This window comes from Lepidochelys olivacea, assembly GCF_965140295.1.
Source record: "Lepidochelys olivacea isolate rLepOli2 genome assembly, chromosome: 25".
In the NCBI taxonomy this organism is placed as follows: domain Eukaryota; kingdom Metazoa; phylum Chordata; order Testudines; family Cheloniidae; genus Lepidochelys; species Lepidochelys olivacea.
Window position 1 is genome coordinate 14,285,742 of NC_140435.1, and position 13,477 is coordinate 14,299,218.

The following is a 13,477-nucleotide window of genomic DNA, read 5'->3' on the forward strand; positions in this document are numbered from 1 at the left end:
GGCAGTTCCTGTGCTGGACCGCAGCAGAGTAGAAAGAGGCTCTCGGATGAAGGCGGAGCAGTTGGCTAGGCCTCAGCCTCCATTCGGGTAGACAAGAGGAAGCGAATGCCAAAGCTTTAACGCTTGGGGTGGGGATAGCTGCCATTGAGCAACCACAGATCTGAAGCCACCTTGTCTTAGACTGTGATCTCCTCTGAGCAGGCCCTAATGCAGTGGTTCCCAAACTTTAACAACCTGTGAACCCCTTTCACTAAAATGTCAAGTCTCTTGAACCCCCTCCTAAAAATGAATATTTCCAGGGATTTTCTCCTTTACCTGAGGATAAATTATAAAAGCAGTGATCTTGGAAATATAAAATTTGTTTTTATGACATGCTTATTATACACTATTTATTATTAATTATTTATCATGACACTATTTTTATTACATTATGAAAACAGCAACACTCTTCCAAGATCTCACTTTTGTAGCTTGTATCACTTTGAATAAGCCTGTTAGAAGACAAGGCTCCTATGTTTCATCAAGGAGTATCAGATGTGAAACAGCATAAAGGTATTTAAGAAGCCAACTCAGAGAGTTCCTCCTACACAAACATTCAGGCTTGAGCAGTCCAGGCAAACAACGCACGTTACAACAAAGCTTAAACTTGTTCTTCATAATAATTTTTAAAACAATACTAGCTGCCTATTTAATTTTAAAAACAGCAAAAAATATCCACCTCCCTTTCCATTTCTTATAAGGAGTCTTGAAGTTTAAATCTCCTCAGTGGGATAGATATGCTTGCTTTGATCTGCTTAGCTCTTGGAAGTCCGGGGGCTCTGGGCTGCTGGCCCCGTGCTGCCCGGGGTCCCTAGGGACAGCTCTGTCCACCATTAGGGAATTTTCCCCCTGAGAACCCCCTGTAACATTTTGCGAACCCCAGTTTGGGAACCACTGCCCTAATGTATCATGTTCAGTGGGATCCCCTTCCATTTCACTCCTGTTACAGATGCTTAGGGCCCTGGTACAACTACCCCCTCTTCCTCCCCTCTCCTCCTCCCCGTCAGCCCTGCCTCAGAGCTAAGCAGAGTTGAGTCAGGCCTATATTTGACTGGAAGTCCTCAAGGGAAAAGTGGTGGCAAAGGTTGGTGTTCTTGTATCTGCCCCAGTGCTGTAGAGGGCGCTGTGCTGATGGAGGTGCAAAACTGAGCCCCTGATTCTACTTGTGTTCCTTAAAGATCCCATGGATTCATGAAGAGAGAGGAGTTAATCCAATGTCTGGGGCAAATTCAACTCAGGCTATTACAGCTGTAGAGGAGGATCATCATTACTCTGCCCAGGTAGATTATTTAGTTCAGAGTATTCGGAGTGGTGGGACGGGAGCTCAAAGCAACAAAGTACCATTTTAGGATCCATCATGTAACCTCCTCCCATCTGCCAGCACACATGCACAAGACCCTCAGGGCTGCGTACCAGCTCAGGTCATACCTGGGTTAGTCAGTTTCAGGTGTCCCTGGTCCACACACATCACTGAATCTTGTTAGAGGGGTTTCAGAGTAACAGCCGTGTTAGTCTGTATCCACAAAAAGAACAGGAGTACTTGTGGCACCTTAGAGATGAACAAATTTATTTGAGCATGAGCCTTCGTGAGCTACAGCTCACTTCATCAGATGCATGCAGTGGAAAATAAAGTAGGGAGATTTTATATACACAGAGAACATGAAACAATGGTTTGTTACAGACTGTAACAAGAGTGATCAGGTAAGGTGAGCCATTACCAGCAAGAGAGAGCTGGGGTGGGGGGGGGAGGACCTTTTGTAGTGATAATCAAGGTGGGCCATTTCCAGCAGTTGACAAGAATGTGTGAGGAACAGTAGGGGGGAAATAAACAACGGGAAATAGTTTTACTTTGTGTAATGACACATCCACTCCCAGTCTTTATTCAAGCCTAAATTAATTGTATCCAGTTTGCAAATTAATTTCAATTCAGCAGTCTCTTGTTGTAGTCTGTTTTTGAAGTTTTTTTGTTGAAGAATTGACACTTTTAGGTCTGTACTCGAGTGACCAAAGAGATTGAAGTGTTCTCCGACTGGTTTTTGAATGTTATAATTCTTGACGTCTGATTTGTGTCCATTTATTCTTTTATGTAGAGACTGTCAAGTTTGACCAATGTGCATGGCAGAGGGGCACTGCTGGCACATGATGGCATATATCACACTGGTAGATGTGCAGGTGAATGAGCCTCTGATAGTGTGGCTGATGTGATTAGGCCCTGTGATGGTGTCCCCTGAATAGATATGTGGACACAGTTCGCAACGGGCTTTGTTGCAAGGATAGGTTCCTGGGTTAGTGGTTCTGTTGTGTGGTGTGTGGTTGCTGGTGAGTATCAGGGGGGCCAAATCGCACCTAGAGCTGCAGCTAGCAAGAGATGTCAAGAGTAACAAGAAGGGTTTCTTCAGGTATGTTGGCAACAAGAAGAAAGCCAAGGAAAGTGTGGGCCCCTTACTGAATGAGGGAGGCAACCTAGTGACAGAGGATGTGGAAAAAGCTAATGTGCTCAATGCTTTTTTTGCCTCTGTCTTCACTAACAAGGTCAGCTCCCAGACTGCTGCGCTGGGCATCACAACATGGGGAGTAGATGGCCAGCCCTCTGTGGAGAAAGAGGTGGTTAGGGACTATTTAGAAAAGCTGGACGTGCACAAATCCATGGGGCTGGACGAGTTGCATCCGAGAGTGCTAAAGGAATTGGCGGCTGTGATTGCAGAGCCATTGGCCATTATCTTTGAAAACTCGTGGCGAACGGGGAAAGTCCCGGATGACTGGAAAAAGGCTAATATAGTGCCAATCTTTAAAAAAGGGAAGGAGGAGGATCCTGGGAACTACAGGCCAGTCAGCCTCACCTCAGTCCCCGGAAAAATCATGGAGCAGGTCCTCAAGGAATCAATCCTGAAGCACTTACATGAGAGGAAAGTGATCAGGAACAGTCAGCATGGATTCACCAAGGGAAGGTCATGCCTGACTAATCTAATCGCCTTCTATGATGAGATTACTGGTTCTGTGGATGAAGGGAAAGCAGTGGATGTATTGTTTCTTGACTTTAGCAAAGCTTTTGACATGGTCTCCCACAGTATTCTTGTCAGCAAGTTAAAGAAGTATGGGCTGGATGAATGCACTATAAGGTGGGTAGAAAGTTGGCTAGACTGTCGGGCTCAACGGGTAGTGATCAATGGCTCCATGTCTAGTTGGCAGTCGGTGTCAAGTGGAGTGCCCCAGGGGTTGGTCCTGGGGCCGGTTTTGTTCAATATCTTCATCAATGATCTGGAGGATGGTGTGGATTGCACTCTCAGCAAATTTGCGGATGATATTAAACTGGGAGGAGTGGTTGATACGCTGGAGGGCAGGGATAGGATACAGAGGGACCTAGACAAATTGGAGGATTGGGCCAAAAGAAATCTGATGAGCTTCAATAAGGATAAGTGCAGGGTCCTGCACTTAGGACGGAAGAACCCAATGCACAGCTACAGACTAGGGACCGAATGGCTAGGCAGCAGTTCTGCGGAAAAGGACCTAGGGGTGACAGTGGACGAGAAGCTGGATAGGAGTCAGCAGTGTGTCCTTGTTGCCAAGAAGGCCAATGGCATTTTGGGATGTATAAGTAGGGGCATAGAGAGCAGATCGAGGGACGTGATCGTTCCCCTCTATTCGACATTGGTGAGGCCTCATCTGGAGTACTGTGTCCAGTTTTGGGCCCCACACTTCAAGAAGGATGTGGATAAATTGGAGAGAGTCCAGCGAAGGGCAACAAAAATGATTAGGGGTCTGGAACACATGACTTATGAGGAGAGGCTGAGGGAACTGGGATTGTTTAGTCTGCAGAAGAGAAGAATGAGAGGGGATTTGATAGCTGCTTTCAACTACCTGAGAGGTGGTTCCAGAGAGGATGTTCTAGACTATTCTCAGTGGTAGAAGAGGACAGAACGAGGAGTAATGGTCTCAAGTTGCAGTGGGGAAGGTTTAGGTTGGATATTAGGAAAAACTTTTTCACTAGGAGGGTGGTGAAACACTGGAATGCGTTACCTAGGGAGGTGGTAGAATCTCCTTCCTTAGAAGTTTTTAAGGTCAGGCTTGACAAAGCCCTGGCTGGGATGATTTAATTGGGGGATTGGTCCTGCTTTGAGCAGGGGGTTGGACTAGACCTCCTGAGGTCCCTTCCAACCCTGATATTCTATGATTCTATGATTTGTGAGAGTGATGGGTCGTCCTTCAGGATAGGTTGTAGATCCTTGATGATGCATCGGAGAGGTTTTAGTTGGGGGCTGAAGGTGATGGCTAGTGGTGTTCTGTTATTTTCTTTATTGGGCCTGTCCTGTAGTAGGTAACTTCTGGGTACTCTTCTGGCTCTGTCAATCTGTTTCTTCATTTCAGCAGGTGGGTATTGTAGTTGTAAGAACGCTTGATAGAGATCTTGTAGGTGTTTTTCTCTGTCTGAGGGGTTGGAGCAAATGCGGTTGTATCACAGAGCTTGGCTGTAGACAATGGTTATAATTTATCTTCCACCTTAATGCAAGAAATGTCTATGTCAGCTCAAAAGTGCATAGGCTGTGAGAGCTTCTTTTGCTGTCAACAGCTACTTTACAAAAAACCACCTCAATCAATGAAAGATCTGCTTAGGAAATGCTGTCAAGGCATCACTCTGTCCAGGTACTTAGATTGATCACCACCATCTATTTATCTGATGCAAAGCTACAGAGCTCAGTACAGAAGTTTGGAGTCAGCATGCCTCACCCAGCACAGATCTCCTGCCTGGAAGGACCAGGTACATAATTCAGAGGCACTCAGCAAATTAAATCATCCATGCCCCATGCCTCTGGATGCTAGCAAAACAGGTCAGGTTTACCTGTCATGCACTGGGATGCATAGTTCACATTTAAGGCCAAGATCCAGCTCTTTTTTCAATGGCACCTACAAAGACCTCGCATCTCTGCTCCTCACTGAGCTCAGACCAGATGACAAGTAATTTAAGGATCAAAGGAAAAGGCTGCATATATGCAATAGAGCTCTTGCTGGTGGCTAATCAGAAGTGAGTAAAGTATATTACCCAGAAAGGTCACCTTCAGCTAGGAGCGTCTGCAAGGAATTCTTATTAACGTGTATAACAGGAACACCCAGAGGCCTCAGCCCAGATCAGCATTCCATTGTCCGAGGTGCTGCACAGACACACAGGGAGAGACAGTCCCTGTCCCACAGAGCTTGCAATCTCAAAAGATGTGTTGCTATCCTCATTTCACAGGCAGGGAACCAAAGCACAGCAAGATTAAGTGACTTGACAATAGTCATACATAAATCAGAGGCACAGCCAGAAATTGAACCCAGAACATTCACCACAAGGCCAACCTGAACGGTAGCACCCCCACCAGCAGAGCGTGTTGAAACATCCCCTTCCTGGGGCTAATCATCTGTCATAGTTTCTCCTCTGACATTTGTAAGAAGGGGAGGTGATGGTGCAGCAGCGAGACTGAAACATTTTGCATCTTGGCACCTTGTAAGGCAGCTCAGAGATAAGATCAAGAGCTGAGACATTTGTTGTTGTCGTTTCTTTTTTTCAGCAGAATGTGCAAATTGCTGATAAGGGAAATAACCAGTATAGTCTCGCAGTTTAACTGGATGTGGGAAGGAAGTGGGATAATCTTGGTATCACAGCACTCCTGCCTCGAGTCTATTAACAACCATTTTGGAGAGGCAGATTCCTGGATAGAAAGACAACTTCTGATTAACTCAAAGATACTAAACCACAGCTAATTTTCCACCCTCCATTTCAAATTGCTCGTGAGATCTTTCATCTAACGGGGACAAATGCTTAGCACAAGAAAGGCAAGGTGCGGTACATTTATCATTGGTCTTACAGGAGCAGAGGCAGTGCTCGTACCCATTGCGCTAGGTACTGTACATATAGACAGCTCCTGTCCACATGAGCTTACAATCCAAACAGAGAAAGGCTAGGTGCGGAAACAGAGGCAGAGACCTGCCCAACATAAGGACACGTCACCTGATTCTCTGGCCAACACCCCACACACTCAACCACTTTGTCTCCACTGAAGGGCGCCCATAGCTGCCTATTACCTGGTTTCTTGTGCCTTCCCCTGAAGCAGCTAGCCAACTGTCAGTGATGGCTACTGGCCCAGATGGATCATTGCTCTGACATAAGAATTGCTCTGTTGGCTATCACAGTGGCACCTAGAAGCCTCAACTGAGATGAGGGCCTGTGGTACCAAGCACTGCAGAGACACACAGTGAGAGATGGTCCCTGCCCCAAAGAGCTGACAACCGAACTAGAGAGGTCAGACAAAAAGATTATTATCCCCATTTTTCAGAAGAGAAACTGAGGCGCAGAGAGATGAAATGACTTGACCAGGGTCGTGCAGGGCGACTGTGACACCGCTGGAAACTGGACGCACATCTCTTGAATCCCACCCCACTGCCCCTACTTCTTGCTATGTGTATGGATAGCACCTGTGTAATGGGAGGCCTCCTCGGCTAGGCCCTCTGGGCACTGCTACAATATAAATTATAGATGCGGAGGAGTAAGATTGGAGAGGGTGGTAGAGGGGTGGGACAAAATGTGCTGTAGCTCACGAAAGCTCACGCTCAAATAAATTGGTTAGTCTCTAAGGTGCCACAAATCCTCCTTTTCTTTTTGCGAATACAGACTAACACGGCTGCTACTCTGAAACCAGAAAAGGAATGGAATTCCTACCCTATGTGGACACTCTTGACCACCATGGGCCGAATCAAGGTGATATCTGTGGATGTTCTTCTCTTGCCCCAGAGTAGGAGAGAGAGAGCGTGGTCTAGTGGCCAGGGCACAATCTAGGAGAACCCCGATTGTATTTCTAGTTCTGACACTAGGTGACCTTGGCCATATCCCTTTGAGAGCTATGGATGACAATCGCTATATTAGAGCGAGGTATTACCATCTTCCTGCCATTGATGGTTTGCACTAGAAACGGCTTTGATCCCAGGAACATCCTATCTGCATCTCCGGCATGCAAACCGAGAAACATCATCTGGCTCCTTACAAGACAATTTAGAGACGCTGAATGACTTTGGGAGGGTGAGAACATAAAACCCTGATCAGATTAACTCAGCTATGCATAAGAGCCACAATAAGCGGGTAATTATAGCCTGACAGAAATGTGCAGGAGATCATCCTCCACCAGACATTTGATTATATCACTGCAACACCAGTGGATTAAACCCTGGCTGCTGGTTATTCCTTGTGAGCTTGTGGGAGGGCTGAGTTGGTGGAAAGACTCTGATTGCTTCAAAGAGAAGTGAGAACAGCCAACCGCGGTGCTGCAGAGATGAAGACATGAAAGTAACTATGCTCTTACTCCTGCCATCCTTTTTTGCCCAGGGGAGGGCCATGACAGAGACAAATGTTTCACGGTAACTGGTTTAACCTCTGTAAGCTTAGGGTGCTTACGACCTTTCCCACCAAGCCTTGTAAAAACCTTCCCCTAAGCTGGATGTGTGAGTGGTTATTGGGACCCACCAGGGCTAGCGCCTACAAGGCCTAGCGACTGAAGCACTTACGGCGCTTGCTTCTGAGCTGTGGTACCCTAGGGGCCTGGGGTACAGGGTAACCCCAGTAATTACATGGGCTAATTGGTGGACAAAAGAAGGAGCCATGGCCCTTTATGGGGGTGCTTTAAAAAAGAGACTTTGGGGAAAATCATGGCACCAGATGGATGGAAAAGAGGGAGTTCTGTTATCAAGCCTGCCCACCCTCCCCCGCCATCTCCACCGTGGTGCTGTTGGGCCTTCACCATCCTGAGAGATGTCCTGACCGGACTGGGACGGAGAGGGGGAACCAACGACCTCACCCCTGTCTCTGACTTTGGCTAAGTCCTGAACAGCACCTCTAATGTGAGATGTGGGCTCCCGCCAACATCCCCCTCTTTCTCCCACCTTATTTCTTCTTTTTTGCTTCTCCTTCTGTTTAATCAGAGTCTGGAGCAGTTGCCCAAGTTTTGTCTCTTTTGCAGCACTGACCAGGGAGGCAGCTAAAAGCAAAGCCCTACACAGCCCAGCACCGGTATGAGTTTGCCAGCCCTCTGGGTGACAGATGCTGCTGTGCTGCTCTCAAATCCTGCCAGCGAGGTTACAACTAAGCATCAGCATCACTCCGAAGTCGCATTTTCTTTTCTCTTCTCTATCGTGTGTGTGTCTCTTAAAGGAAGCGGGGTAGGACTTTAAACAGCAGCAGCTCCAGCCATTCCCGACTAACTTTTTCCCTTCTCCCCAACAGAGGATAGTTAATACTGCCTTAAAGACTGACACAAGGGGAGGGTTCCTCATAAAAACTCTCCACAGCTACAGGGAAAGGGAATAAGCAATAGTGTTAAAATAAAAGCCTTACTTAATACTGTATATTTCCAACGTTCTAACTCTTTTCTCTTCTTTTTCAGTACTGTACCTTTAATAAAAGATTATAAAGATTTTTTTGACTGGTGCTTGTTTCCAAGGGAAGAGTTTTCCCCGGTGGGTACAAACAGGCGTCTGCCTTTTGCTGCGAGCAGGTGGGAGTGATTCACCCAGGACACCTCCAGTGCCCCTGAAAGTGTGACTCTCAGCAAGGGCAACATGTCGCAGCTGAGACACACTCAGGGACCGAGCACGGTGTTGGGATCCCTCATTTTCAGTACTGATGAGCCACAGCCCTGCTCTAGAAGTCAGCCGGTTCGTGGGATCTACCACCCCAGCCCCCCTTTTCCTTGTTAAATGAGCCGCTGCCTCATTTTTATTTCTGTTCAAAACCAACTTTCATCCCTTCTCTCTGTAACTGGGCCGGATGGGCAGGCTCAGCTCCATGCCCTGACACGGCTGCTGCAACAGTTTGGTTGATGGAGCAGCACATGCTGTAATCACATTAAAGATTTCTTTTTGTACCTGATGGGGAACCCTGGGGACCTGAGTTTTATAGGCACGGGAACTAGGGACGCGAGGGGTGCTGCAGCACTCCCAGGTTTTGTGCAGGGTCCTGGCCCATGCCCAGGGTTCTTGTGCTGCCGGCCCCACGCCCGGGGCTCTGCTCCCAGCCCCAGCTGTGGTCCCAGCCTCAGCCCCCTTACCTTTGTCTGCATCCCCCCTGCCCTCCTGGAGCCATGGCTCGATCCTGGCCTCAGCTCTGGGGAGAGGAGGTGCAGATAGGGGTACAGGGGAGTGCGAAGTAAAAAGTTTGGGGACCACTGGCTTTCAGCACCCTCACTATAAAAAGTGTTCCAGCACCACTGCCAAGCCTTGCAGATCTCCATAGAGCAGCAGCATGGCAGTATGAACTATCCCAGCCAGTCTGCTGCCTCACCCCTTGCTGCGGAGAAACCCTCTTTAGAGTGCAGAGGCCAGATCAGGCCTCATGACCCACTGATGCCTTGATCTCTCTACTGGGAATGCCAAGGCCCCTACTATAAATGGTTCAAACAAGCAGGGCCAGCTGGGATGGTGGTTGTTGCCATTCGTACACCTGGTCATGGAACGAGACCAGTAACCAGCAATTTAAAGGCACAGGGACCGAATTTTTAGAGGTACTGAGCAACTGCTGCTGCCCGAGCTGTGGGTGCTCAGCAGTTCTGAAATTCAGGCCTTCGACACTGTTTTCCTCCTGCATGATCATCGTCTTCAGCAATCGTTATGAACAAGGGGGCTGGATCCACCCCAGTCTCTATCTACGAAGTTTGGCTGTTGGTGCCCATCAGACTCTCTGCAGCAGGGAGGAGCCATGCTCTCTCTCCACCAACCATCGGCGCGTGGATTCAAGTGGACACCACAGAAGCTTTTCTGCATCAGACTGCTGGAGACTTGGGAGCTGGACAACTGACTGTTGCCTTCTGCTCTCCAATCTCGTTCTTAAATCAACAGGAGCTGGCGGGGCAGGTTTGTTTGGATAGATCTTAGCATTTCAGAGGGGAAGATGCTGGTTTCTATGGAGACTCAAGACCTGAGTCAAGCCGATCAGACGTACATCCGGTTGCCCGTGGCCCCCCGGAAGCAGAGAATAGCCCAGTGCTCTTTGACCATACACTCATCACACCCATACATCAGTCTTGCTCCATGGTGGCTGCTCAGCAGCAGATTCTCACCAGGCCATTTTCACTCCCTTGAAGTCCCCTTTACACTGTCAAAGTGGTGTAAAAGCACCTGAGGGTGGCTGAGAACCAGGCCCTATATCCGGACAGGCCTGCTGCTCTACAATTTGTATGAGATCTTACATACGTTCTAACTTGAAAGTTAACCAATTCATTCGATTCGAATACAAATCCTGATTTCATAGTCCCTCAGTCACAAAGTCCCCCAGGATCCTGCAAAGGGACACACCTAAGCAGACCCTTCGGAGCGCGCACTGGGAGCTCAGCCAGTTGCATGAACAGGGCCACCGACTACGTTTGGAGCTGAAAATAGAAGCACATTTCCTACTACAGTAGCCAAAAAACCCCTCAGACCTCTTTGTGGTTAAAAGCTCTTTTCAGACTTCTACTAACCCCATCCCTAAAACTAAAACTATAAACAAACCCCCCATAGCCGAGGGAACACATGAATGAACTCTTATCAGCCAGGCATCTAAATGATGAAAACCCCAGGGCAATTGTGTGTAATTGATGCCACAAAACAGACGTAATTAATTTGCACTTGTTGGAGATTGAGTGTCCACAAGGAAATGGTAGGGGAACACAATCAAGTACAGTACTTGCGCTTGTTGCTCCAGCCTGCCCCTGCTCCTCACATTAAGATAACATTGAACATGTCCTTCAAAAGAAGTGTGATTGGGGCAGCTAATGTACAAAGGTGGAGGGTGGGAGGGGAGATCAAATATAATCAGTTTTCCTTTTCAGTGTCTAATAAATGTTGTTTTCAAGCATCTGCCAGGTTATTTTCTTTCTAATTTTGCTCCTGATTTAAGCCCTCTTTCCTAATGGGGCTGAAATTAACATGGCTTTTCCCATTCATGCACGAGGAGAACCGCATGTGCATTAGATATTTGTTTCTGCAGCACTAATGTCAGGTTATTATGCTGTCTAAATTGTTTCCACAGCAACAGAATTTTTAAAACACCACAGCCATGTAGTTCCACACGACTGCTGCTGAGAGAGTAAATGAAATTAACGTTTGTTTCATCGACATGGCATGGCTTGTGGTGACCTAGACTTTAAGCTCTTTAAGGCAGGGCCTGTCTTTCTACTAAGGCAAAGGTCCCCAAACTGTGGGGTGTACCTCCTAGAGGGGTGTGCATAAATGTCTAGTAGGGATACAGCGGGGCCTGGGCCAGCCCCTATGGGGAGCGGAGAGGGAGTGCCACCCAGCCCCTTCCCCAGCTCTGCTCTGGTCCCACCCCCAGACATGTCCCCAGCTTTGGCTGCTGGCCACGGCTCCATTCTCAGCTGGGGGTGGGGCTGGGAGCAGAGCCACACCTGGCCACAGGCCCAGTTGCCGCTCTGCTCCCGTCCCCAGCCTCACCCCCTTTACCCTGTCTGCATTGTCATCCCCCACCAGACCTGGCTCTGGGGGGGGCACAGACAGGGGTAAGGGCGGGGGCATGATCCTCAAAAGTTTGGGCACCACTCTACTAAGGGTTTGCACAGTCCTTATTTCTAGACTATTGGGGCTGTTTGTAGCTACTGTAATACAAATAATTCATAGATTTTAAAACCAGAAGAGATCCATGGGTCCAGATCTAATGCATTCAAGGGTGGTGAGGGAGCTGGCTGATGTGATTGCAGAGCCATTGGCCATTATCTTTGAAAACTTGTGGCGATTGGGGGAGGTCCCGGACAATTGCCCATCTTTAAAAAAAGGGAAGGAGAAGCTGGGGAACTACAGACCAGTCAGCCTCACCTCAGTCCCTGGAAAAATCATGGAGCAGGTCCTCAAGGAAACCATTTTGAAGCACTTGGAGGAGAGGAAGGTGATCAGGGACAGTCAACATAGTTTCACCAAGGGCAAGTCATGACTGACCAACCTAATTGCCTTCTGTGATGAGATAACTGGCTCTGTGGATATGGGGGAAGCAGTGGAGGGGATATATCTTGACTTTAGCAAAGCTTTGGATATGGTCTCCCACAGTATTCTTGCCAGCAAGTTAAAAAAATATGGATTAGATGAATGGACTATAAGGTGGATAGAAAACTGGATAGATTGTCGGGCTCAACGGGTAGCGATCAACAGCTCGATGTCTAGCTGGCAGCCGGTATCAAGCGGAGTGCCCCAGGGGTCAGTCCTGGGGCCGGTTTTGTTCAACATCTTTATTAATGATCTGGATGATGGGATGGATTGCACCCTCAGCAAGTTCGCGGATGACACTAAGCTGGGGAGAGACGTAGATATGCTGGAGGGTAGGGATAGGGTCCAGAGTGACCTAGACAAATTGGAGGATTGGGCCAAAGAAATCTAATGAGGTTCAGCAAGGACAAGTGCAGAGTCCCGCACTTAGGACCGAAGAATCCCAGGCACCGCCACAGGCTGGGGATTCACTGGCTAAGCAGCAGTTCTGCAGAAAAGGACCTGGGGATTACAGTGGATGAGAAGCTGGATATGAGTCAGCAGTGTGCCCTTGTTGCCAAGAAGGCTAATGGCATATTGGGCTTCATTAGTAGGAGCATTGCCAGCAGATTGAGGGAAGTGATTATTCCCCTCTATTTGGCACTGGTAAGGCCACATCTGGAGTATTGCGTCCAGTTTTGGGCCCCCCACTCCAGGAGGGATGTGGACAAATTGGAGAGAGTCCAGCAGAGGGCAACGAAAATTATCAGGGGGCTGAGGCACATGACTTATGAGGAGAGGCTGAGGGAACTGGGCTTGTTTAGTCTGCAGAAGAGAAGAATGAGGGCGGATTTGATAGCATCCTTCAACTACCTGAGGGCGGTTCCAAAGAGGAGGGAGCTTGGCTGTTCCCAGTGGTGGCAGATGACAGAACAAGGAGCCATGGTCTCAAGTTGCCAGTGGGGGAGGTCTAGGTTGGATATTAGGAAACACTATTTCACAAGGAGGGTGATGAAGCACTGGAATGGGTTCCCTAGGGAGATGGTGGAATCTCCATCCTTAGAGGTTTTTAAGGCCCAGCTTGACAAAGCCCTGGCTGGGGTGATTTAGTTGGTGTTGGTCCTGCTTTGAGCAGGGGGTTGGACTGGATGACCTCCTGAGGTCTCTTCCAATCCTAATCTCCTATGATTAGATCTAGTCTGACCTCCTCTAGAACATATGCAGGCTAAGAATTTCGCCCACTAACCTCCTGTATTGAGCCCAGCAACTTGTGTTTGACTAAAGCATGTTCCAAAATAGCATCCAGTCTTGATGTGAAGCCATTAACAGATGGAGGCTCCTTGAGAGTTTGCTTCAATGGTTAGTCACCCTCACTGTTAACAATGCATGCCTTACTTCTTAATTGACTTTGTCTGGCTTTTAACAGCCAGCCAATGGGTTTTCCTTAGGCCTTTCTCTGCTAGAT